General features: G+C 41.8%; 1 long non-coding RNA gene across 1 annotated transcript; it reads right to left on the bottom strand.

Moving 5' to 3' along the window:
* Positions 1 to 7,691: 7,691 nt before the first annotated feature.
* On the bottom strand, positions 7,692 to 12,797 carry LOC104650535 (uncharacterized). The gene is made up of 2 exons (XR_744139.2): positions 12,619 to 12,797; positions 7,692 to 8,188 (listed from the first exon to the last, which is right to left on the bottom strand). It is a non-coding gene; the product is annotated as an uncharacterized LOC104650535 (long non-coding RNA).
* Positions 12,798 to 25,991: the final 13,194 nt, after the last annotated feature.

Here is a 25,991-nt window from a genome sequence, read left to right as displayed (position 1 = left end):
TAAGTTTTGAGTTAATTTATTACTTAGCAAAAGACAACTAATATAAAGCCTCACAGCAAACATCAGGTCTGTGAATATTTAACATCACTGAATATCACTTACCAGTTACCCTGAGAAAGACAGGGACAGAGGACTGTTATTAATCAAGTGTCTGCTTCTGGCATTGTACATTTATGATCACATTTAAGTTTCACAATAATCTCTGAAATAGACATTATTATCTCTTTTACACAGATGGGGAATGTGAGGCTCAGAGAATTAAAGACTTCCCCCAAATAATCCATTGAATAACTGAGATTTGAAGCAGATCCTATTGATTCTAAAAGATTCCCACAATACCATATGAAATCATGCTGCCTACTACAGCAGAATAATCCCCAATATATAAAACACAAAATGTATTTGCAGCTTTGAAGATAATGTGTTCACTGAGTTTGAGCTAGAAAGCTCAAGATGTTCAGCACGTCAAACAGAACTTGATTTATTTTGTAATACAATTGAACTCCTAGAAAAGTTTTCAGGATGCATCTAATTGTTGCAGCCTCCACCCACCCCCAAAACATGCTGAGCATGAGAGTTCTTTCAGCTAGAAATTAAAGTCATCCCAGAGCTGCCAAATGTATCTATATATTTTTAAATTGTCAGCCTAATCTACAGAAAAATACTGCTGGGAACCAACAGAGTTCTTATAATTCATGTTTAATACAGTCACAAGCTTGCAGAAAAGAGAGCTGCTGACATTTATTAATGAAAATTTTGCACCATCTGAAACAATGACATTTTTACCCCTCATTTTTTAAAAGGTGTAGTTGGTTATTTATTTTAATGCCTTAGTTTTATTGTCCCTTGAATGAAGTTGTCTACCCCCTTAAAAGGATGATTTCTCACATGTGACCAGCTCTGAAACCAAGGAACAATGATACAAAAAAGAATTTAACTTGCAGTGTAACAAGATAAATTTTGGCCAGGTTTTACCATAGTCACATTTCTTTTTCTTTCTCAATTGGAAAAAGAGGGTAGATTGATTGAATGTATAAACCTATTCTTGGTCTATCAATTTGATGGGGAAAGCTGTCATTGAACTGCATAGATCTGCAGTATGCAGTACTGTAGTCATGAGCTACTTCTGACATTGAGCATTTGAAATGTGGCTATCCTCAACTGTGATATGCTCTAACAATAGATCGCAAACTGGATTGCAAACACTTAATACAAAAAAGAATGTAAAAATCTCAATAGGATTTACATTGATCACATATTGAAATATAGTATTAGAATATGTAGAATTAACTAAAATAATATTAAAATTATCACCAACTTCTTTCTGCTTTTTTTATGTGACTCCTAGACAATTTTAAATTTCATTTATGGCTTCCATAGGGGGTTCACAACATATTTCTATTAAACATAACTGATATAGATAATACTTTATTTCCTGAATAAACACATGACCCTTTAGAGTTTCTTGCATCATTGTTGAATGTAAGTCTTCTCATCCATCACTGATTTAAGAAGGACTTTTGGCCAGGTGCAGTGGCTTACGCCTGTAATCCCAGCACTTTGGGAGGCTGAGGTGGGCAGATCATCTGAAGTCAGAAGTTCGAGACCAGCATGACCAACATGGAGAAACCCCATCTCTACTAAAAATACAAAAAATTAGCCTGGTGTGGTGGTGCATGCCTGTAATCCCAGCTACTCGGGAGGCTGAGGTAGGAGAATCTGTTGAACCCAGAAGGCAGAGGTTGCAGTGAGCCGAGATCGTGCCATTGCACTCCAGCCTGGGCAACAAGAGCAAAACTCCATTTCAAAAAAAAAAAGGACTTTTATTCCCTCCCAGTTTCTCCATCTGACTAATTCTGCCTCAAAACTCTCTTAACTATATAACCTAGACATCAAAGTCCACTGATATGGAAGTGATAATTAATGTCCTAATTTTGGTATTACAAATGCTCTGCAGGGTCAAGAGGAAGCAGATAAATGAATTGGGAAGATAATCAGCTTTAGACAATATGAACATTTGTCACTTGGATTCAGAAAAAACACAACACTGAGGCCAGGTGCAGTGGCTCACGCCTGTAATCTCAACACTTTGGGAGACCAAGGCAGGTGGATCACTTGAGATCACGCGTTCGAGACCAGCCTGGCCAACATGGTGAAACCCCTCTCTCTACTAAAAATACACAAATTAGCTGGGCATGGTGGCACACACCTGTGATCCCAGGTACTTGTGGCTGAGGCTTGAGAATCACTTAAACCCAAGGAGTAAGAGGTTGCAGTGAGCCGAGATCACGCCACTGCACTCGTGCCTGGGCAACAGAGAGAGACTCTGTCTCAAAAAACAAACAAAAAACAGAAGAAAACACAACACTGAATAAGACCTCCGTTTGCAGTGGGAAAATTTATACAGTAATTAACTGACAAATCAGAAGTCACAGGAGCTATACAGTCAGTGACAAATGTGAGAAAATGATTCCTGCATGCCTGGGTCTGACTACCTTCCGTAAGCAGCAAACTCTCTTTCACAGACAAACAGGTAGGCAGCTGATTTTAATAAGCAACAAACTCTCTTTCACAGACAAACAGGTAGGCAGCTGATTTTAATAAGAGCGCTCATAAAAACCATCTGGAAGGTAAATAGATTTACATTTTTAATCTGACGTTATTGGAACATCTTTCCTGCACGGTGAAAACTCCACTTTAATAATTTAAATTGTTTTTCTCGGTGTACCTCAGCCTACTTCTTTTAAACACCTCTTCATTTCAAGTTAGGTTCTTTGGGCTTGATTGATGTTAGTGTTTAAAAGCTTAATTTCAGGCACCGTTGGATTGCTAACCTGGGACTGCTGTGTGGGTTTGTAGTTCACCTCGGGCGGGGGTGGGGGTGCGGCACGGGTGATGGGTTTTGCTGAGCTTTCAGTAAATTCCCAGACTCACCTGGAAGGGAGTGAACAAAAGGGACAGGGAAGGGAAATTACCTTACAGCTTTCAGGGCCCTGCAACATATCCATAATAAAAACGCAGAATCATAGGTATCATTTGCTTTTGTGAGGCATTGATAGCAGTTCCTTAAAAATAGCCAGTGCTCTCTTGTCGTCCAAGCTAGAAATGTGGGTAGAAGCCTAGAGTCCTCACTTTGCTTGACTCCCCTGCTTCATCAGTCACCAAGATTTGTAGATTCCATATGTTTAATGCCTTAAATCCAAGTCATCCCTCTCCCTCTCCCTCCCTCTTTCCATCCCTTAGTTCACACCTCCATGTATCTGTGCTTGGGTTACTTCAACCGCCTCCTTACCGGCCTTTTCAGGTCTTGTCTTGTTCAATTTGCTTAAAAGCTCCGTGGCTCCCTATTGCTGATAGGACAAGCTCAGACTCCTTAGCCGAGTATATCCTTTAAGACCTGCTGCTGAGGCTGATGACCATGGGATGGGGGGCAGAGAAAAGGGTGAAGAGTAAGACCAGGAGGTTGGGCAGGAAACTTTTAGGGATGTAAAGAAGTTTAGTCATTAGGCGGGGCGCGGTGGCTCACGCCTGTAATCCCAGCACTTTGGGAGGCCGAGGTGGGTGAATCACGAGGGCAATAGATCGAGACCATCCTGGTCAACATGGTGAAACTCCGTCTCTACTAAAAGTACAAAAAACTAGCTGGGCATGGTGGCGCGTGCCTGTAATCCCAGCTACTCAGGAGGCTGAGACAGAATTGCCTGAACCCAGGAGGTGGAGGTTGTGGTGAACCGAGATCGCACCATTGCACTCCAGCCTGGGTAACAAGAGTGAAACTCCGTCTCAAAAAAAAAAAAAAAAAAAAGGAGTTTAGTATTATCCTGTGAGCAGTGGGAAGTCACAAATGCTCAGGATTTTTTTTTTTTTTTTCTGTTGTTGTTACTGTTGTTTTGAAACAGAGATTTTTCTCTTGTCGTCCAGGCTGGAGTGCAATGGCATGATCTCAGCTCACTGCAACCACCATCTCCTAGGTTCAAGTGATTCTCCTGCCCCAGCCTCCTGAGAACTGGGATTACAGGCATGTGCCACCATGCCCAGCTAGTTTTTGTATTTTTAGTAAAGACGTGATTTCACCACGTTGGCCAGGCTGGTCTCAAACTCCTGACCTCTGGTGATTCACCCACCTCGGCCTCCTAAAATGCTGGGATTATGGGGGTAAGCCACTGCGCCTGGCCACAAATGGTCAGTTTTAAGCAGGGTCATGGCATGAACAGATTTGCGTAGTGGTTAAAAACAAGGGTTCTGGAATCCAACTTAAATTCAGATCTGACCATGCCACCTAGTTGTGTGTCCTTGGGCAACTTACTGAAGCTTTCTGGACCAGTTTCTCTGATTATAAAATGACAGTTAAAACCCCTATGAGATAGGCACACTTTGTGAGCACTAAATGAGGTCATGCTTAGCATACTACTTGGCACACAGCAATCATCCCACTATTTTGTTTTTAATTTCCACAGTTTTTTTTGGGGGGGGGGTGGGGGGTGGGGGAGCAGGTGTTATTTGGCTACATAAATAAGTTTAGTGGTAATTTCTGAGATGTTGGTGAACCCATCACCTGGGCAGTATACGCTGTTCCCAATTTGCAGTCTTTTATCCTTCACCCCCTCCCACCCTTTCCCCTGAATGCCCTAAGTTCTTTGTATCATACTTATGACTTTGCATCCTCATAGCTTAGCTCCCACTTATGAGTGAGAACACACGTTTGGTTTTCCATTCCTGAGTTACCTCACTTAGAATAATGGTCTCAATTCCATCCAGGGCTATTCCCGGGTTATTGGGGAATGTATTATTCTCATTCCAGGGTTACTGGGGCATGTTTCACCAGGTTGCTGTGAATGCCATTATTTCTTTCCTTTTTATGGCTGAGCAGTATTCCATGGTATACACACACCACAATTTCTTTATCTAGTCATTGATGGGCATTTCAACAGGTTCCATATTTTTGCAATTGTGAATTGTAAGCACCCCACTAATTTTAATTGTCATTACTATTAATAATTCCTACTCTTTCTATGCTTTTTCTAACAAGCCCTCAAGACTAAGTTCAGCCCTGTTCCCATGTGCTTTTATAACACCTTGCATTTATCCCTGTTTGCAGGACTTCTGAGTCTGTATCTTAATTGACCATGAATGTGTTATTTCCCCCACAAATGCGTAGCTCCCTACAGTCAGGAACTATGGCTGATGCGTGGTAATGAATGACTATCTGAGATTGCTTTATACTTCCATTCACATTACCTCTTTTGTTCTCTCCTTATCGCCACTTTACAGTTGTGATAACAAAGGCTCAGAGAAATCAAGTTTTAAGCCCCAAGTCCTTCAGTGAACAAGCACATCAGAACGGCAACTCGTCTGGGTCCTGTGGATTGCACCATGGCCTGGAAGGAAAAGTTCAGGGCAATATTACCCTCTACAAACAACTTCCCGAGAGCAGGGCGAGTGTTTTCACAAAGCTTCATGGAATGTCTAAGTGCAGGAATAAAACACTTCAGCTGGAAAAATAACACATCGCCAGAAATCAACCCCAATCCTACCAAAAATAATAATTCCAGGAAACAGAGCTATATACGCAAAACGGAATGTGCACCAGGATACACATAATAAAGTCACCTTGGCAAAGCTGGTATCTTCCTGGCCAAGCCAGAGGAGTGATTCAGTTTAAGAGAGAATTGGAAGGAGGACATGTGCCCTTGCTAGTCCCTCTGAAGAAGTGTGCCAACCCACCCTGCAATGTTCAAGTTCCTGCCTTATAATCATAAGCCTGATCATAGCAAAAATGTGGAGTGGTTACAATGAAAATTTCCAAGGTAGAAAAAGATCGGTTCGTGGTAATACTAGAAGCTGGTTGCGTAGGCCAGTGGCTCAAATCTCACAGTGCAGGGCCAAAGAAGCCAAAGTTGAGGTTGATACTGGTACGGGCCAGTTGGCTTTGCACTGAGGAGGAAAAAAGTTCTACGGTCAACCTTCATCCCACTCAGTCATCCTGCCAATGTTGGTGTTTGGGGTCAAAAAGGGATTGGGGAAGAGTGTAGAGGACCTGATGCCAGTGTTGACGGGCAGGGCTGACATTCAGACAGAGCACACCAACACAGACAGCCAATTGTTGAGTAATAAAACACCTCTGCACCAGTTGGGGGCTGATCCCCCTGAGTGTGTCCCATATCACCCCAACTGCCTCTGGATTAAAGCCTCATGCAACTAGTTGATGGCCCATCTTTTGAATATCATTTCTGATTACAGCTACCAGAAAATAGCAAATAACTACCATTCATTCACTTATTCATTTGCTCAATTCTTTGGGGAGGGGCATGCATGCTACTTTTTTACATTGATACATAGCATTTTACATATTTATGGGATACATGTGACATTTTGTTACCTGCATGGAATGTATAATGATGAAGTCAGGGTTATTGGGCCACGTATCACCTTGAGTAGCTATCATTTCTATGTACTGGGAACAGTTCAAGTCCTCTCTTCTAGCTACCTTGAAATATATAATACACTGTCCTTAACTACAATCACCCTGATGCAGGGCAGATGAGCCCCAAAGTGGGGCTTAGCCCTTGAGGGTTCTTAGTTTTGCCCAGGAAAAAATTCAAGGGCAAGCCAGGGGTAGAAGAAAAGAGCTTTATCGATGCAGCAGTGTTACAGCACCGGTGGTGTGACCGCTCCTGCAGAACAGAGCTTCTCTGTACGCAGAGTAGCAGTCAGGGCAGGTCTGCAGTCACATTTATATCTATTTTTAATAACATGCAGATTAAAGAGCAATTTGTGCAGAAATTTCTAGGGAAGGGGTAGTAGTCTTTGGGTCATTGGATCATTGCCACAGAAAGGGGCAATAACTCCTGGTGTTTTCATGGTGATGGTAAACTGACCTGGCACACTGGTGGGTGTGTCTGATTGGAAAGCCACTCCCACCCTGGCCCTGTGTTAGCTAGTCCTCAATCTGGTCTGGTGTCCAAGCCCCACCTCTGGAGTTGAGTCCCACCTCCTACTTCAACCCTGCTCTGCTATCCATTATTAGAACTGCAATCCCAGCAATTTGGGAAGCCAAGATAGCAGGAATTATTTTTCTTGTTTTCAGAAGAAGAATCTATACCTTATTAAAAGTTGCAGTTAGGAAATAGCTGACAATTCAAACTGTGTTGTCCAAATCCTTAATCTTAATCTAAGCTTTAAACCATGTTAAAATATTGCCTATACTGAAACCTCAGAAAGAAAGCAAACCAAATAAAACAACTATTTGGGGATGGGGTGAGAGTGAGGGAGAAACAATATTAGGGAATTTTTATATACTCACATGTCCTCTTGGTGGAAATACAGAAAGATAGGAAAACGTCTTGTAATGTCTTGAGGAGACAGAATTATGGACAGTTCCCTATCCCCAAACTCTCAAATATACATAAAATTTTGAAAGCACATGTGTTATCCATTATTCCAAGGAAAACCCAACACATATTGAGGCCACTGATGCTTCATGCCACAGCTCCAGGAAGGCTGAGGACCAAATATTTAGCATAATTCTTCATACTGTGATTCTGCTTGGCTTGGATTTTCAAGAAATTGAGAACATTGCTTTCTCTGAAGCAAAATAAAACTGTTTTGGATAAAGTTAAAGACAGATGACATTTAGAGTGATAAGCAGAGCTGATATATCCATGTTCAGCCAGTACTATCTACATTCAGAGTGAATGAGAACCAAAAATTTGGAATGGTTTTATTAACAACTCATCACACTATGAGAGCGTGGGGTAATATTTTGTATGTGATATACCAGCTGTCTACAGAGCTAAGCAAACCCAGAGATCACAGAATTTAGTCTCCTGTCTAAGTTCCAAGTAAATGGTCTTCAGGGAGACACCAACAATAATGGCTGAGAAAATGACATGGTTCCTCTCAACAGAGCTCTTTTGGCTCGCTCTGATCATTGCTGCTCCCTGTTCTCACTATCAATTTGATTTCACTGGATGACTCCATAAGTGAAGTTGGAGCTTGTGAGTCATGACTGGGACTGACTTGGTTGCTCGCATTTTCTGCCTCTGAGTCCTCCTCTTCAAGTTTTCTCAAGCTTGGTGTCTGTCCTACTTTAAATAAGAGGACAATGGAGCTGCTGACATATTTCCTGCAGAGACTGTGCTGCTTCTTGGTAAATTACAATCAGGAAGCTGCTGCCCATATTTTTCTTCTAAGGGAAGGAAAAAAAAAGAGAGAACCATTAGGATATGTTTGAAAGATCTAAAATACCCAAAGAGGAAGAGCTGTGTAGGGTTGTGGCAATAGAAAAGATAGCATGGTTTCCATGGTTTCCATTACATAACTCTATCAAAGCCATTACCCCATAAGATCAGTCCTGAGGGGAGGTTGAATTTAACATATTCCAGTCTAAACAGGTAAAAAATAACTTACATGGCGTTCTTAATTGGAGTCTTCCAGAAATTAAGAGGAACCTGATTTGTGAAATCTTACACACACCCAACATATTTCACAATTATTTTTCTCTGTTTTCTTACACTGCACTGCATATAACCTCTTCTTGCAAATTTCTGGAAACATTTATTACGACCTTTTGTTCAGCAAATATTCACTTCCTTTCCCTTTCCCACTGTGGGAAGAGGAGACTTTCCAGCCTACTGATGTTGAGTTAAGCCATGTGACTTTCTTTGGCCAAAGGAGTATTAGCAGATCTAACATTGCAGAGGTCTTAAATGTGTTTGTGTGTTTTGGTCTGACCTCTTATGCTCTGGTAATCTACCATGAGGATATGCCCTGGGTATTTTCTGCTCTATCCATATGTGTCCCAAACCATGCATACAGGGGGCAGACATGAACCCATTCACAACTTGGATCCAGTCCAGTTGGATCCACAGCTTGATGCAGAACCACCCAGCTGAGCCCAGCCCAGCCACAGTCAGTCTAACTGTAGCCAACCGCAGACCCACGTACAAGAGAATAAACGTTTGTTGTTAGCCACTGGGTTTTGGGTAATCTGTCAATGGTCAATGTGTCTCCCTGTTCTTCTCTCTCATTCCCCCAAATTCTAATTCACAAAGCCCCGAAGTATGGCAAGCTTCTCCTTCAAAGGAGAGAGAAGGGAGAGCAATATGATGAAGCAAAATCAGGATCTTCTTTAACACACATCAGGAAAAGGAAAAGGCTGGAATTATTCATGTACTGATAATTTCTAAATTGTGACACCTGTGATAATAGCTAACATTTGACAGGCTCGATGGTAAACCCTTTATAAACTTGAACATATTAAATCCACCAGATAGCCTAAGAAGTCAGAATAAATGTCACCATTTGGTAGGAAAAAAACCCTGAGGCTTAGAGAGGTTACGTATTTTGTTAGAGGGTGCCAGAGCTAGGATTTAAATACTCGGATTTAGACGAATCCCAATAATTATTGAGCGACCTAGGCAGTCAACCAGTCTTAAAATGAAATACCATTCTTTAATGCAACAAATTGGCAAAGATTACGAACACTCTAATATTGAATATTGGCAAGAATACCAGAGAGACATCTTATAAAATACAGGTGAGAATGTAAATTGGCGCTAACATTTTGGAAAGTAATCTGACAATATTTATCAAGAGCCTGAACATTTGCATATCCTTTGAACAGTAATCCCACTTCTCTGATTATATTTTAAGGAACTAATCAGAGATGCAGCCGAAGATCCAAGTACAAAGTTGTTCTTCAAGACGTTGCTTATCACAGTGAAAAATTGGAATCAACTGTAATGTAAAATTGTTGCAGGATGTTTAAATAATTGGTATTGTTACAGGCTGGAACAATATGCAACCATTAAAAATTGTATTTCAATGACAGGAGAAAAAGTCTGCAATAACTAAGTGAAATAAAAGCAGGATATAAAACTGAATAGAAAGTGTGACTCTAGTTTCAAGAGTGTGTTTGTTCATCTATATACATGTGTGATTGTCAGATAATAAAATAATATTAGCATCATGAATTATTTCTGCATTTTTTTTGTGTGTTTTGTACCTTTTCATGATTTCTCAAGGTATTGAATAAGCAAGTGCTACTTTGGTAACTAGAAAAATATACTTAAAATGATTATTTTTAAAAACAGCAATTTTTATCCCTATACAATATAAGCAGTACGAGGACAGGTCTTTATCTGTTTTGTTCACTGATACATGCTCAGAATAGTGTCTGGCTCCTAGTATGTGTTCAGTAAATATTTGTTGAGTGAATGAAAGTTATACCCTGTGGTGTGCACAAATCTATTGTGTGTGTATAGGTTGTCTGTGGTTTCATAAATAACCATCCTTAAAACAGCAACCATTGTAATAGGCTCATGCATTCTGTGGGCCAGGAGGTCAGACAGGACAAAGTGGGATATCTTATCTAATTCCATGCTATTTGGAGCCTCAGCTGGGAAAAATTTGTGTATTACTCTGCACTTGCTGCCATAACTATATTTTTATTGATTTATATATTTTATTTAAGACAGAGTCTCACTCTGTCACCCTGGTTAGAGTATAGTGAGTGTCACTATCACATAGTGAGTGGCACTATAGTGAGTGGCTCACTGCAGCCTTGATCTCCTGGCCTCAAGTGATCCCCCAGTGATCCCCCGCCTCAGCCTCCCAAGTAGATGGGACTACAGGTGCACGCCACAACACCCAGCTAATTATTATTATTATTTTCTGTATACGTGGGTGTCCCACTCTGTTGCCCAGGCTGCCTTGAAATCCTGGGTTGAAGTGATCCTCTCACTTCAGGCTCCCAAAGTGCTGAGATTACAGTTGTGAGCCACCATGCCTGGCCTGGCTGCCCTAACTATGACTATCATAGAATGGGTGGCTTAAACAACAGAAATTTATTTTCTCCCTGTTCTGGCTGCTGGGAAGTTCATGATCAAGGTGGCAGCCCATTCAGTTTCTGGGGAGGGCTCCTTCTTACTCTGTCCTCTGAGAGAGAAGAAGAAGTTCTCTGCTGTCTTTTCTCGGTAAGACACCAATTTTATCAGACCAGGTCCACCCGACATGCTGGCATGGCCTCATCTAACCCTAATAATCTCTCAAAGGTTCCATCTCCAAATATCATTTTTGGGGGATTAGGGCTTTGACATATGCATTTTGAGGGTACACAAACAGCCCATAACAACATGAATAGCTGAAAGTGACTTGAAATGTTAGCAGCAGAAATAGCCTGGAAAGCCTGGGTGTGGTGGCTCACACCTGAAATCCCAACACTTTAGGATGCCAAGGGGGATGGATCTCCTGAGGTTAGGAGATCGAGACCAGCCTGGCCAATGTGGTGAAACCACCTCTGTACTAAAACTACAAAAAATTAGCCGGGTGTGGTGGCAGGTGCCTGTAATCCCAGCTACTCAGGAGACTGAGGCAGGAGAATCACTTGAACCTGGGAGGCAGAGGTTGCAGTGAGCAGAGATTACACCACTGCACTCCAGCCTGGGCAACAAGAACAAAACTCTGTCTCAAAAAAGAAAAAAAGAAAAGAAAAAAATTGCCTGGAGGCTTCCTCCTTCATATGCCTGGGATCTGGGACAGGATGACTCTGAGGCTGGACTCAGCTGGGACCATTGGCTGAAACATCAACACTTGCCCTTCCATCCAGCCTGGGCTTTCACATTATATTTTGCATGAGTCTGCAATAAACCTTTGCTATGCTAAGCCACTAATACTTCAGGTTGATTGCTGCAGTGTAGCCTACCTTATCCTGGACTAACAGAATGATTTTCTAATACACAGCTATTTAATGTAATGAGATAAATCCTGTTAGCCTAGAGGCTAGCCTGAGGAATGTCTTTCCTTTCTACTATGGGCAATCTGGAAAGCTGAGCTTCAGCTCTGTGAGACACATGAGATATGCATAAAATGGACCAGGGTGCTCTCCTCATCATGCCGTTTATAAGCATTGTGGCCTTGGATAAATTACAGAATCTTTCTGAGCCTCAGTTGTTTCACCAGTAAAATGGGAAGATGATAATAACACATCTCAGGATTGTGAGAATTAAATGGGTTGAGGTATCTATTATATGGCACTGGGTACAGCATAAGCACTTATTAAATGTTAACTGTTCTATTACTTATATTATTATACAGTCCACAATCTCTTGAACTGAAGGCTAAGATGGTGTCAGCTATGCACAGTTAAAAAAAAAAAAAAAAAAAGGCGCAGTAGCTCCTGCCTGTAATCCCAGCACTTTGGGAGGCTGAGATGGGTGGATCACAAGGTCAAGAAATCGAGACCATCCTGGCCAACAAGGTGAAACCCCGTCCCTACTAAAAAAAAATACAAAGAATTAGCTGGGGGTGGTGGTGCGCACCTGTAGTCCCAGCTATTCGGGAGGCCGAGGCAGGGAGAATCGCTTGAACCCGGGAAGTGGAGTTTGCAGTGAGCCAAGATCACACCACTACACTCCAGCCTGGTTGACAGAGCAAGACTCCATCTCAAAACAACAACAACAACAAAACCAGTTGAATCTGAACATCCAGAGAGAAGTTTGAGTATCTTTTGAGTTTGGTTAGGGCTGAGAGGCAAAAGGAGGCTTTTGAACTTCTAAAGCCATAAACCAGAAGTGAGGAGAAAGGCCCCCCGTTTTGATATATTAAATATCTACTTACGCATACACCACCTGGCTCCATATAAAAAGAGAGAGGAAAGCAGACTTCATGCCATCTAATCTTCTGGCAACAAAAACAGATGCTAAAACAAGGATGGGACGTAAAATAGAAACAGAAAGTCGCTCCCAGAAAAATCTTACCACGGGAACCTCGCTGCAGACTGGCTGTGCGCTACGCTCTCTAGCTGACTGTGCAAAAAAAGTGCATTGGTGGTGGTTACACAACCTCGAAAGGTTGCGCAATCCAGGTTCTTCACCACCCAGTCACGCCATTGCCAAGACCCGCTCCCAAGGGAGGGACTGGGAGGCACGCCGCTGGCAAAGGTGACCTGAGTAAGGTGCTGGGTGTTGTACTTAGCACTGTGCCATAGGGGCTGAGTCACCCACAGATTCAAGGTGTGGCTGCCGGGCCCCCTGCTAGGGAGAGGGCGGTGGGACCCAGAGAGAGAGAAGGATCCCATTTGTGTCTTTATCACCATCACTCCAATTCAGAGGAGAGAACGTCTGAAAAAATTCTCTCTAGCTTGCACTTTTTAAGCCGTTTAATTTTTTACTGTTGAACAGGAACAATGAAACAGAGCAGTTTCCTGTTTCTTGGTCCCAACCCCCCACCACCGCTGAGGAATTTGAGTTTAAAACTGCCGGAGAGGAACATTTAAATTCTATAAATTAGCTTCACTAAAGATGCTTAAGCGTTTATGAAAACATTCCCATTTTACACTCAGCTTTATGAAATCTTAAAGAAAAAAAATCCCAAACTACCATGTGAAGCTAAGCTGGTAGAGAGAGCGATCTACTCAGTGCAAATACGCCAACAGCTTTACAAATGAGGAATATGGAATCAGGATTAAGGGCCAGCAGATCATTTATCAGTGACAAAGATTCTTAGCCTCTAGACTCAGAGTCCGCGGAGATTCTCATGGGCTATGTCGCATGCCCCAGAAGCAGTGTGCAGTATTAACTCATTTATACCCACATTAATTCTGGCAGCAGGGAACTCCACTGTGCCTGCCTCGGTACCCAGAAGAGCTATTTTAGTGTAAAACAGAGCTTGGCTTTAGGGAAGTCCTGAGTTTAAATCCTGGTTTAGTTACTAACAGGCTGGCGACGTTGAACAATGGAAGTTATCATTGGAAGACTTAGTTTCCTCCTTTGAACACTGGAGAGAATAATAACATGCAGGCACTCAATAAAGGGTAATTTCCCTGGTATCTTCACTTCTAGACAAACAGAATAAACATAACAAAACTACAGAGTGGTTGCATCAAATGTACATTTAAATAAACGTGTTTGCGCACACACTCCCATTCCCACCAAGAAAAAGAGAGTGTGCCGAAGAAAGAAAATGAGACCTCAGTTCTTTTTACTCCTATATCCACTTTTCTTATTTTTCTGATGATACCTGGGCCTTCTATGCCGCTGGGAGACAAAAAGGTCACAGCCAAAAGCAAAGAGAAACTGATGACATTAATTTTTGTTTCTGATTCTGAGGGTTTAGGTTTAGGAATAATTTTGACTCTTGGTTTTATAGAAATTTCCCCTTAAGTGTTTACTTTAAAATCTGTGACATCCCCCCGCCGCAACCCCCCCAGTACCCTTAAATAAACATATAGTTCTAATTACTCTTAGAGTAATTAACCTCCAGGCAGCAGGGCACAGAGGAAGGAAGACTGGCATTGTCTGGCTGGGGGACCACAGTCGTCTAAATTCCAAGCCCCTTCAAAGAGATCAGAGACAAAATGGAAGTTCTTGTTCACTACAACTTATTAAAATGCTATACATGTTACCAGGTTTTTTTCTGCCTAATTTGCATCTTTTCTGTCCTTCAAAATTAAGTGGTCATCCCAATGGATAAATATCATCTCTGAAGCGATATTCTGAGCAGTGCTTAGAGATTAGATTTTCCAAGGACGAATACTTGATTTAATAACTATCATTGCCAACTATGCGTTATCACTATTTGCACAGTTTTACCTTTAATATGACACATTTATTTTCATGGCATTTCATTGCAGTCTCCATGGACAATGGCTGGAGCAGAGAGGAATTCTCAGGGTTTATTTTTGTTTTTTTTTGTTTTGTTTTGTTTTTTGGTTTTTGGTTTTTTTTGAGACCAAGTTTTGCTCTCGTTGTCCAGGCTGGAGTGCAATGGCCCCATCTCTGCTCACTGCAACTTCTACCTTCTGGGTTCAAGCAATTCTCCTGCCTCAGCCTCCCAAGTAGCTGGGATTACAGGCACCTGCCACCATACCCAGCTGATTTTTTGTATTTTTAGTAGAGATGGGGTTTCACTATATTGGTCAGGCTGGTCTTGAACTCCTGACTTCATGATACGACCGCCTCAGCCTCCCAAAATACTGGGATTACAGGCGTGAGCCACTGCACCTAGCCTAGGAATTCTCAGTTTTAATGCTTGCTTAGTGATATGCTGGATCAGCACCTTTCTTTCTCTCTTTCCTTCTTTCTTTCTTTCTTTTTTTTTTTTTTTTTTTTTTTTTTTTTTTTGAGACAGAATCTTGCTCTGTCTCCCAGACTGGAATGCGTGGTGTGATCTTGGCTTACTACAATCTCCACCTCCTGGGTTCAAGTGATTCTTCTACTTCAGCCTCCCGAGTAGCTGGGATTCCAGGTGTATGCCACCACACCCAGCTAAGTTTTATATTTTCTGTAGAGACAGGGTTGCACCATGTTGGCCAGGCTGGTCTCGAACTCCTGACCTCAACCAGCACTTTTCAATGCAATGTTCTGGGATGCTATGAGGCTTCTCTATCTGTGTCGTCCAGTCTGGTAGCTCCCAGCGACACAGAGCAATAGCACTTGAAATGTGACCAGCACAACTGAGGAACTGAATTTTAGAAGTATTATCTTTAAATCATTTACATTTAAATATAATTATCACATGAGACTACTTGCGACCATATGGCACAGTGAAGTGCTAGACTCTACCCACTTAGGATGTATGCTAGACCAGTGCTGTCCAACGGAACTGTAATGTGAACAACATATATCATTTAGTTTTTTCTAGTAGTCACATTAAAATAGGGAAAAAGAAAGAGAGTAAAATAAATTTTAATAACAATTTATGACTGACTATTCAAAATATTATCATTTCAACCTATAACCAATTAAAAAATTAATGAGATATTGTACATTCCTTTTCTCATGCGAAGTCTTCAGCATTTGGTGTGCCTTTTATAATTATAACACATCTCAATTTAGACTGGCTGCATTTCAAGTGCTCAACAGCCACATGCAGCTAGTGGCTAACATATTGGATAACACAACACAGATATTAGCCACCCTGAGGCTAACTCTTCCATCTAGAAAATGAGCATGCTTATAGCAACAAGAATCAAAAACACTCTTGTCTTTAACTCAGGATGCTAAACCATGTTAAACACAACACCAAACTTGCCGTATTTATTTTTACTAAAGTATACATAGCTATGCAAAATATTTGGTGTTTCCTTTCTAAAGATGCTTCTTGTTCTCTTGCTTTGAATTAAATTCACTAATTTCACCATGTCAATATTTACTGCTAATTACACAAGAACATCTACAACTTAAAGAAATGCAATGTGAGTGCACATCATAGAATTCTTAAGCTCAGTGCCTACTAATTTCCATATCAATAATTTCCATTAGTGTAATGGGACACAATAGAAGCTGCTCCTGGAATAAAAATGGGTAATGAAGAAAGCAATTATAGAGAATCATTTGGCAGCAAAGTAGATAACCAATAAGCCAATGATCTGATCAATGGGTATTAGATACATTAAATGCAAAAGATGATCCTGAAGTGTCCATTAGCAGAAATTCTACAAATAAATTACCTAAAAATAATCAATACAGCCTGTTGACAATGTAACCTATAATAGTGGATTCAGAAGCAATTTCAAAAATGTGCACTGCTCACACTTAAATGTCTTTTCTACTTTTCCGCTGCAAACTATACCTCCCCCAACCCCCATCTTAAGTTCCCCCTTTAAGGCTTTTTCTATATTAGTTTGTTGTTGTATTCTTACCACGTAGTAAGAAAAAATGGAAAAAGGCAGTCATGTGGGTTTTCTGTCTCTCCAGGACACACCTTGACGAAACATGATCAATATTTGCTGATGGCTCTGAAGACGAAACTATGATGTTCCAGCCTTTGCTCTTAAAGGTAGAAAGAGAGGAAGCTTGTGAGAAAGTTAGCATGGGGGTGTGTATTGCGGGGGCACCAGTTGTAAAGATTGAATGGTTGCCTATTAAACTTGGACAGGAAATTTATTTTGTCATGATTGTCCAGAATGTCAGCCTGTCTCCTCACTCGAAAAAGAGAACTGAAATACAATTCTTGTCTTCTTGTGTGCCGCCAGACTAATCAGCATCGTTCCATTCACTTTACAACAGTTTATGTCGTTTGATTTTGTGTGCCCCATAAGTGTTTACACATTACAAAGTTAGTTGACTGGGAGAAGACAGGATAATGATCTTACTATTATATATTATTTAACTGGCATTAATCTTTCATTTACCTCTCTGGCAAGAGCCAGATTTTTCTTTGCTCATGAAAGCTATCAGGAGTGTGCTACATATGTGCTATACTCACTTGTGAGAGGCTAGCCCTGCCGCCAGCAAGCTTGATGCCAGGATACAGGCAGGAAACTCAGAAGCCTCTTTATGTCTCTTCTCTCTTCACCCTTCACAGTATGGCTGGAATGGAAGCAGAGGCCTAACATCTCCTGAAGACCTACTATATACCAGGCACTGCACTAGGCACAAGAAGTTAACATCTAATTTTATTGACATTTGTTTCCACAAAGGCATTGTTGATGACTTTGAGCATAGAGAGGAGAAAAATCCTCTGCCCTTTCCAGTAGCAAAATCCTGTAATCCCAAGATTCTAGAAGGAAATGTCAGCAGGGCCCTTTGATATTTTTTGATCATAAAGAAAGAAATTAATCTAGGGGTGGTGAGGTGGGGTTGTTTGCTCCTCTCTAACGCTAAGGCAGTGGTAGTTCTATTACTAGGTGCCAGGATTAAGCCACTTAAGATGAGGCTGGTAAAAGCCAGAAACATTATACTTTCCCAGCAGCAAATAATACTAGGTCTCAAGAGCTAGAAGTTCTAGAAACGGGAAAGGGCCCTTTAGTTGCACATGTGAAAGAAGTAACATGTGCCGGGTGCGGTTGCTCACGCCTGTAATCCCAGCACTTTGGGAGGCCAAGGCAGGTGGATCATGAGGTCAAGAGATCGAGACCATCCTGAAACCCCGTCTCTACTAAAAGTACAAAAAACTAGCTGGGCATGGTGGCGCGTGCCTGTAATCCCAGCTACTCAGGAGGCTGAGGCAGGAGAATTGCCTGAACCCAGGAGGTGGAGGTTGCGGTGAGCCAAGATCGTTCCATTGCACTCCAGCCTGGGTAACAAGAGCGAAACTCCGTCTCAAAAAAAAAAAAAAAAAAAAAAAGTAAGTAATATATCCATCATTTTTAAGAAAACTTGTGCAATAAATATTAATATAAAAGTTGATGTTAAAATAGGGTATTTTAAAAAGTAAAACCATGACTCATATAAACAGAAAATGAACACATGTCAAATATTTTATTTAACTCATTAATCAATGAGGAAAACAGTAATACGTTATAACAGGTTCAAAGGGAATCAAAGAGTAGATATGCATACGGGCAATCAAGAGTGCCAACAGGTGAGTGTGTTGGCTCACACCTGTAATCCCAACACTTCAAGAGGCCCAGGGAGGAGGATTGCTTGAGCTCAGGAGTTTGAGAATAGCCTGGGCAACATAGTAAGACTCTATCTCTACCAAAAATTTAAAAATTAGTTGGACTTGGTGGTTGGTGCCTGTAATTCCTAGCTGAGGCTGAGGAGGAGGACCTCTTGAGCTCAGGAGTTCGAAGTTGCAGTGAGCAACTGCCGCTATGATCACACCACTGCACTCTGGCCTGGGCAACAGAGTAAGACCTTGTTTCAAAAAAAACAAACAAAAAAACACCCAAACAAGCAAGAATGCTGACAAATTTGCTTAAGAGATGCAAAAACTGGCTTGAGGGAGAATAATAGGGACAATTTTCAAAATTCATTGCATATTGTGGTGGCACAATTCTAAGATTTCTAGCTCTTAGTGTACATGCCCTGCTTTTCTTTTGAGACTGCAGAATTTCTTTTTCTTTCTTTCTTTTTTTTTTTTTTTGAGACGGCCTCTTGCTCTGTGGCCTAGGCTAGAGTACAGTGGTGCAATCTTGGCTTACTGCAACCTCCATTTACCGGGTTCAAACAATTCTCCTGCCTCAGCCTCACAAGTAGCTGGGACTACAGGTGTGCACCACCACACCCAGCTAATTTTTTTGTATTTTTAGTAGAGATAGGGTTTTAGCATGTTGGCCAGGCTGGTCTTGAACTCCTGACCTCAAGTGATCCACTCACCTCGACCTCCCAAAGTGCTGGGATTATAGGGATTATAGTGAGCCACCATGGCTACCCCCCTGCAGAATTTCTTATTCTTGAGTATGGGCAGGACTGTGAGTATGATGGATTTCATTCTCATGATTAGGTTACATCAGTAACCTTCACAAAGGTGAAGGGAATTTGCAGGTGTAATTAAACGTTTGAGACAAATTAATCAAAAGGGAGATTATCCCGAGTGGGTATGACCTAAATCAAGCAAACCCTTAAATGAAGAGATTTAAAGTAGGAGAGATTCTGCTGACCTTTGAGAGGCAAAGTTGTAAAGGCCATGTGGTAGGGAATGGCAGGTGGCCTCTAGAAACTGAGACAGCCCATGCTGACAGCCAGTAAAAAATCAGGGACCTCAGTCCTACAACCACAAGATGAATTCTGCCAACAAAGTGCACTTAGGAGAGGAATCCAAGCCTGGGACCACACCATTATTTCAACCTGCTGATATCCTGGGCAGAAGACCCAATTAACCTGTGCCTGGACTCAGGAGCCACAGAAAATACAAGATAATATGTATATGTTATATCAAGTTGCTTAGTTTGTGGTAGTTTTTTTAAATAGCAACGGAAAACTCATACACATGTCCATGGAAAATAATCACTTGTATTGCAATCAGGTGCAACTTACAAAGTTGTAAAATTGCTCAAGGCAGTGAAAGGTGCAGCAATTCCACAGAATCAAACACCCTGGAAGGTTGCCCAAGATAGCACGTAGATTTTCACTGAATGTACTCAGCAATGTATTTGATTCATTTCAAAGTCCATCCATACAGTGAAGAATGTTCCATTTAGTTAAGTGCTTGTTTCACAGATAATATTGCTTTGTTTTATTTTTATTTAAAGAAAACTTTTTCCCTGAATGGATTTTAGACTACACTTTGTTTTTTAGACATGCGAGGGGTTGGGGGCGGGGGCATGGCTGGCTTCCAGGAGTTGCAGAGTGGAGACGCAAGAAGGCTTTAAGAAACAACCTAGGGGCCAGGCTCAGTGGCTCACGCCTGCAATCCCAGCACTTTGGAAAGCCAAGGTGGGTAGATGACCTGAGGTCAGGAGTTCAAGGCCAGCCTGACCAACATGGAGAAACCTCACTTCTACTAAAAATACAAAATTAGCTGTGCATGGTGGCACGTGCCTGTAATCCCAGCTCCTTGGGAAGTTAAGGCAGGAGAATTGCTTGAACCTGGGAGGCAGAGATTGTGGTGAGCTGAGATCGTGCCATTGCAGTCCAGCCTGGGCAACAAGAGCAAAACTTTGTCTCAAAGAAAGAAAGAAAAACAACCAGGAGGTCTGAGCCTCACTGCACACCACTAGTCATAGCTGAGAAAATGAACTTGGGAAAAATGGGACTGAGAGGTTGGCGTTCTATGTGCAGTGAATGCTAAGATTGATTTTATCCATTCATCTATGTTCACTCAACAAACAAATCCAGTTACCTACCTGGGGAAGAATTCTTTAGTAAAAATAATGATAGCTAACATATGCAAGCTCTTACTATGCAGTAGTCATTGTTCTAAGTACTTTATTTATAGTAACTTATATAATGTTCACAGTAACCCAGTGAGGGTTACTGTGAACATACTATTATTATCCCCGTGTTATACATGATGAAATAATCAGAAAAAGGTTAAGTGACTTCCCCAAAGCCCCACAGCTGGTTAGTGTCAGAGTTGGGATTCACACTCATACAGTCTGGGTCCTAGCTCTCATCCTCCACATGGTACCATCTTTCTAGCAAGGATTTCTTGAGTCTGGACGTCAGCTGCATCTGGTGGTACTCCTGAAGTATGCCTTACTTTGCAATTTACTTCTGTTACCCTAAAGCTTCAGTATTATCCATAGTAATCGTCCATCTTCAGCCAAACTACAGGAAATTAAAAAATTTTTACATTTTCCTATAGCCACAGTGTGTGAGCATGCCGATTGTACACAAAGTAAAACTAAGAGTTATTTTACTATCCTTGCAAATCTGTCACCCATTTAAAAATGCATCTTAGCTCAACGCTGAGCCTTATTTCTGGTTTCCTTTTGAAGAAGTGTATTTTCTCCTCCTTGTGTTCTGTCTTAGAAACTATACCGCTTATCTCCCTGCTAGGATTCAACCCCGGACACAAGCTCTGTGGTGGCAAATACCCTGCAGCTGCCTGCAAACAATAAGTAATACAAAGGATGACTGAGGGTTTCAAATTTCCTGTTTACAGCCTCCATCCAATGGAGATCTCTCTGGGAGAAATGTAAGGCTGGCAGCAGATTAACAAGGGTTCAGTTATTTTACAAGGGAGAACAATGGTTCCTCTGACCACTTTTGATTCATTCCATCCCTGGTTTCCATGGAGCATCATAAGAGGATCTATGTGTGTGTCAATAGAGTGGCCGGAGAGAAGAGGCCCGGAGCAAACAAGAAAAGAAGCATCCGCCTGGTGAGTCTCCATCCAAAAGAGAACATCACCAGCACTTGGGATCCAGTTCCTGTGTGGGTGGGCTGCTCTGCCAGGGGAATGATCATGTGTAGAGTGGATAACACAGTCCCCACTCAGCACTCTCATTCTTCCCTCCTCAGGAGATCTCCCCCCTCAATTCTGTTACCTTTTCAGGCGTATTCCTGTCTCAATCCTTCCCCTTTTATTGTGGCTAGTTGGAAATGCAATGTAGGGAATCATATGTGCCTGCTGAGCTGCCTCTCAGGAGAAAACAGTTAAAAGAATTTTCTTGGATTGGCCCTGGAAGTCGGAGATACTGTGCCAGACATCTGTTCCTTTATGGCTATCCAGAATCTAATCCTCCTCCTTTTGACAATTCCACCATCCCTTCTTTCTACCAGGATGACTCACCCTGACTCAGGAGTAGGACATATGATTTAGGTTTAAGCCCATCAAGGTATTGCATTTCCTTAGACTCCAATGATTGGCTTATTGATAATCATGTGACTTAATTAGAGCCAATGAGAGATGCAATGAGACTTTTGCCGGGAATTCTGGGAAGGAGACTCTCACTAGATCCTTGCTTGACTTGAGAGGTGTGAGGTTGGAGCAGCTGTAGCCATCCGCATCTATTGAGGGACACGGGTTTGAGAACAGAGTCAAGTCAGGACCACAACAAGCGAGAGGCTGGATCTTGAGGACAGTGCTTGAGCCCTCGAATCAATCAATGTCTGAAGTAAGTCCTGATTTCAGTACATGATTCAGTAACATTTCTTTGAGCACTATCCTAGGTTAGATTTTCCGCTTCTCGCAACCAAAAAAGTTGTCCATTTCCCACTAGGGAAAGTTAAGCGGAAGCTCCAAGAACAAGAGCCACCAGGAGGGGGGCAGTTCACAGCCATTGTAGCAGGAGCAGGCCTAGGGAAACAGAAGGAAGGAGTTTATTATTATTATTACTGCCCGGAGCCCCGCGATGGTTCCAAATTACCCAGCTCACCCAACAACGGAAGGTTCCACCTTTATATAGGCTTGCACTCTAGATACTACAAAGAATCTTAGGTTTACAGCCTTAGAAATCAGGAGTGAAAGGGCTTTGAATTTACAGCTTTAGGACTTACATGTGAAAAGGTTTCTGGGTTTACAGCTTTAGAAATTACATACGAAAGGGTTTCAGGTTTACAGTTTTAGGAATCACATGTGAAAAGGTTTTTGGGTTTGATCTTGTTTTAAGTAAAAACAGTGTCTTCCGGAGAGTTTCCCCCATACCAAGCATGTTATTTACAGGAAGGTAAATTCAGGAGGTGCCAGTTGGCCAGCCTTTTCTTCTACTGAAATGCGTTTTGGAAGTTGAGGGAGCAATTGACCCCAGATGCCTGGTTCTCCTTCCTCATCATCAGCCAGGAAATCTATTCTCAACTGAGGCTGTTGTCCCTTTACGTTTATCATGAAAAGGCAGAATTTGCAATATATGCTTTTAGAGCCATTAGCTTTTCCATTCCTGTCAATCGAAAAACCTGACATTTTTATGGGCAGTGGGGGAATCTGTCAGGTTTATTACTCATGTGATGTTAGTCTGCCTTAGAGTGAACACAGACGTGGGTTGATTCCTCAATAAAAGTCATCCATATCCATTTTTGTTCACCTTGCCTTTTAAATGCTTATGTTATTTCAATTGCACCATCTTTTTAGCTAACGGAGGGTCCATGAAGACATTTGGTCAGGGGACTCTGAAACACCTGAATCCTGCCTTTGGCTGGCCAGCCCCATTTGTCAGCTGTGCCTTCACAGGAGCAGTAAGTAACACTTTATTTTTAGAGAGAACTTTGGCGAAAAATGTAATGCAAATTTGAGCAAGAGTGGATCTCGTGCTTCTTGCCTGTTGTGGTTCAAGTGCAAATTCTCAGGAATTACCTGTTCAACGTGCTCGTTTGTCCTTTGCCTCTGGCTGATGCGTATTGGCTCAGGTTTTTGGTGGTTTGGTTTTGATTCTTGGTTTTCAGCTATCTCAGAGAAGAAAGGGAAAGCGTTTTGTCACCCTTGCCCAGAATACTTGCCGAATGGTGGCTGCCCAAGTCCTTTCAAACTGAGTGAAAACCTATTCTCAACTGAGGCTATTGAACCTGCTTCCAGGTGGGAGGAGGAATGTGTTTCTAAGGAGAGAAAAAGTGAAGAGTGGGGAGAAGGGAAAAAGAGGAACTAGAGCTACCCTGTTATTCTGGCCACAAGGATAAAGAGAGAAAAAGAGAGGCTATACCTATGTTATGTGTGCTGTATATCACCTTATTTCTGTTGAAAGTTCCACCTCTAGAAAATACAGGCCACCTGCAGAATCTAATCAAATCAATGCTCTCAGAGCAGAACAAGGCAAGAATTAAAAGGAGAAGCAAGAGAATGTTTGAAACCTGGTTCTTAATAGTGGGCATTGTAAGGTAATGCCAGCTGCAACAGCAAATCATCTCTAAAATTTCAGCAGCCTACCCCAATAAAAGTTTATTTCCTGTTCACATAACAATCCAAAGTGGGTATTTCTTCCAGGCAGGCTGTTTTCCTTCACTCAGTGATTTAAGAACCAGTGTTTCTCCAATCTTAAGGCTCCACCTTACACCAGTGATTTTCAATCTGAACTCAATTTTGTAATTACCTGAGGACTTTTATGCTAATACATGAGCCCCATCCCCAGGATATTCTGATTTTACTGATTTGAGTTGCAGCTTTGGCATCAACATGTTTAAAACACCTCAAGGGGTGTCTAAATTATAGCCAGTATTAGGCGAGGGTGTTGCCCTAGGGCAGTGGTTCCCAATGTGTGGTGCCCAGACTAGCACATCCATAACATCTGGGAAGTTGTAAGACTTGCAAATTATCAGGTCCCTGACCTACTGAAAAAAACTCTGGGGATAGAGCCCAGCAATCTGTGTTTTAACAGATTGATTCTTCCAGCTGATTCTGAGACATATTCAAGTTTTGTTTTGTTTTTGAGATAGGATCTTGCTCTGTCACCAGGGCTAGAGTGCAGTGGTGCAATCACTGCTCACTGTAGCCCTGACCTCAAGTGATCCTCTTGCCTTAGCCTCCTGAGTAGCTGGGACCACAGGTGCACACCACCATGCCTTGCTAATTTTTCTTTTTTTGGTAGAGATGAGGGTCTCACTATGTTGCCCAGGCTGGTCTGAAATTCCTGGACTCAAAAATTCTCCCACCTTGGCCTCCCAAAGTGCTGGGATTACAGGCATGAGCTACCACGTGTAGTTGGCAAATTTCTTTGCAACCAGGTGGAAGAGAAAAGAGGACGCATGAAGGAGCATACCTGTTTTTTTAACTACCTTGGACTAGAAATGACCACGTGGGTGCACCTAGATTCAGAGGACTAGGAAATGTGACCCTGGCTGGGCAGCCTGTTCCTGCAATGATCATATACTCTTGAGTTGTCTACACTGACTCTGAATTCCACACTGAATCAAGGTTGAAGGAAAAGGAAAAACAATTTAAATTCTAGGTATAATATAGATGATTAGGGCTCTTAGGCCCTAGGAGTTGAAGACAAAACAGAAATCTGTAAAAAGACATGCAGATTACTTGTGTTGACGTAGGATAGATGAGGTTCATTCAGAGAAATTAACACATAAAAATTACACAAATTTATAAGCAATATTCCATGCCTTATAATGTTAGTTTTTCATCAAAGTATTATAACCTCTGGAGTCCTCATTCTGACTAACGCTCCTAGATGCACCTCCTCCCCACTTCCTTCCCAGCAACAGCTCAACAGCAACTCTGAGGCAAAGATAGAAGATTGGGACATGACCATTTCAGAAGTTAATCCGTAAGAAATTTGTCTACTTGAGACCCTTGCTATGTGATGATGGAGATAACAGAGACCTTAAAATTTGGCAGTTTGAGGCTGGGCACAGTGGTTCATGCCTGTAATCCCAGCACTTTGGGAGGCTGAGGTGGGTGGATCACGAGGTCAAGAGATCGAGACCATCCTGGCCAACATGATGAAACCCCGTCTCTACTAAAAATACAAAAATTAGCTGGGTGTAGTGGTGGGCAACTGTGTTCCCAGCAACTTGGGAGGCTGAGGCAGGAGAATCACTTGAACCAGGGAGGCAGGTTGCAGTGAGCTGAGATTGTGCCACTGCACTCCAGCCTGGTGCCAAAGTGAGACTCCATCTAAAAAACAAACAAACAAAAAAAGAACTGAGCAGTTTGATATGTCCTGGCTTTGCCATTTCTTTCCTATGTGACTTAGGGTTAGATACTTACCCCCTCTGAACCTCATATTCCTCTTCATTGAAAGAGGTAAAAGTCCTGGCTTCCAAATTATTAGGACAACTATATATGATAAAATGGGTAAAGTGCTTAAAAAATGTCAATGTTTCTAATCCCTTTTTATTTTCCTGCACTCAGGGTGGGAATAAATTTATCAAACACATGCAGATGAATAAGCCAGACTCTGGCCTCCATTCCAGGAGAATGCCATTTAGGTGAATTTTGCC

The sequence above is a fragment of the Saimiri boliviensis genome, chromosome 6, assembly GCF_048565385.1.
Source record: "Saimiri boliviensis isolate mSaiBol1 chromosome 6, mSaiBol1.pri, whole genome shotgun sequence".
Taxonomy (NCBI): Eukaryota; Metazoa; Chordata; class Mammalia; order Primates; family Cebidae; genus Saimiri; species Saimiri boliviensis.
The sequence above is the reverse complement of the archived record's forward strand: the minus strand, read 5'-3'. Positions and strand labels throughout refer to the sequence as shown.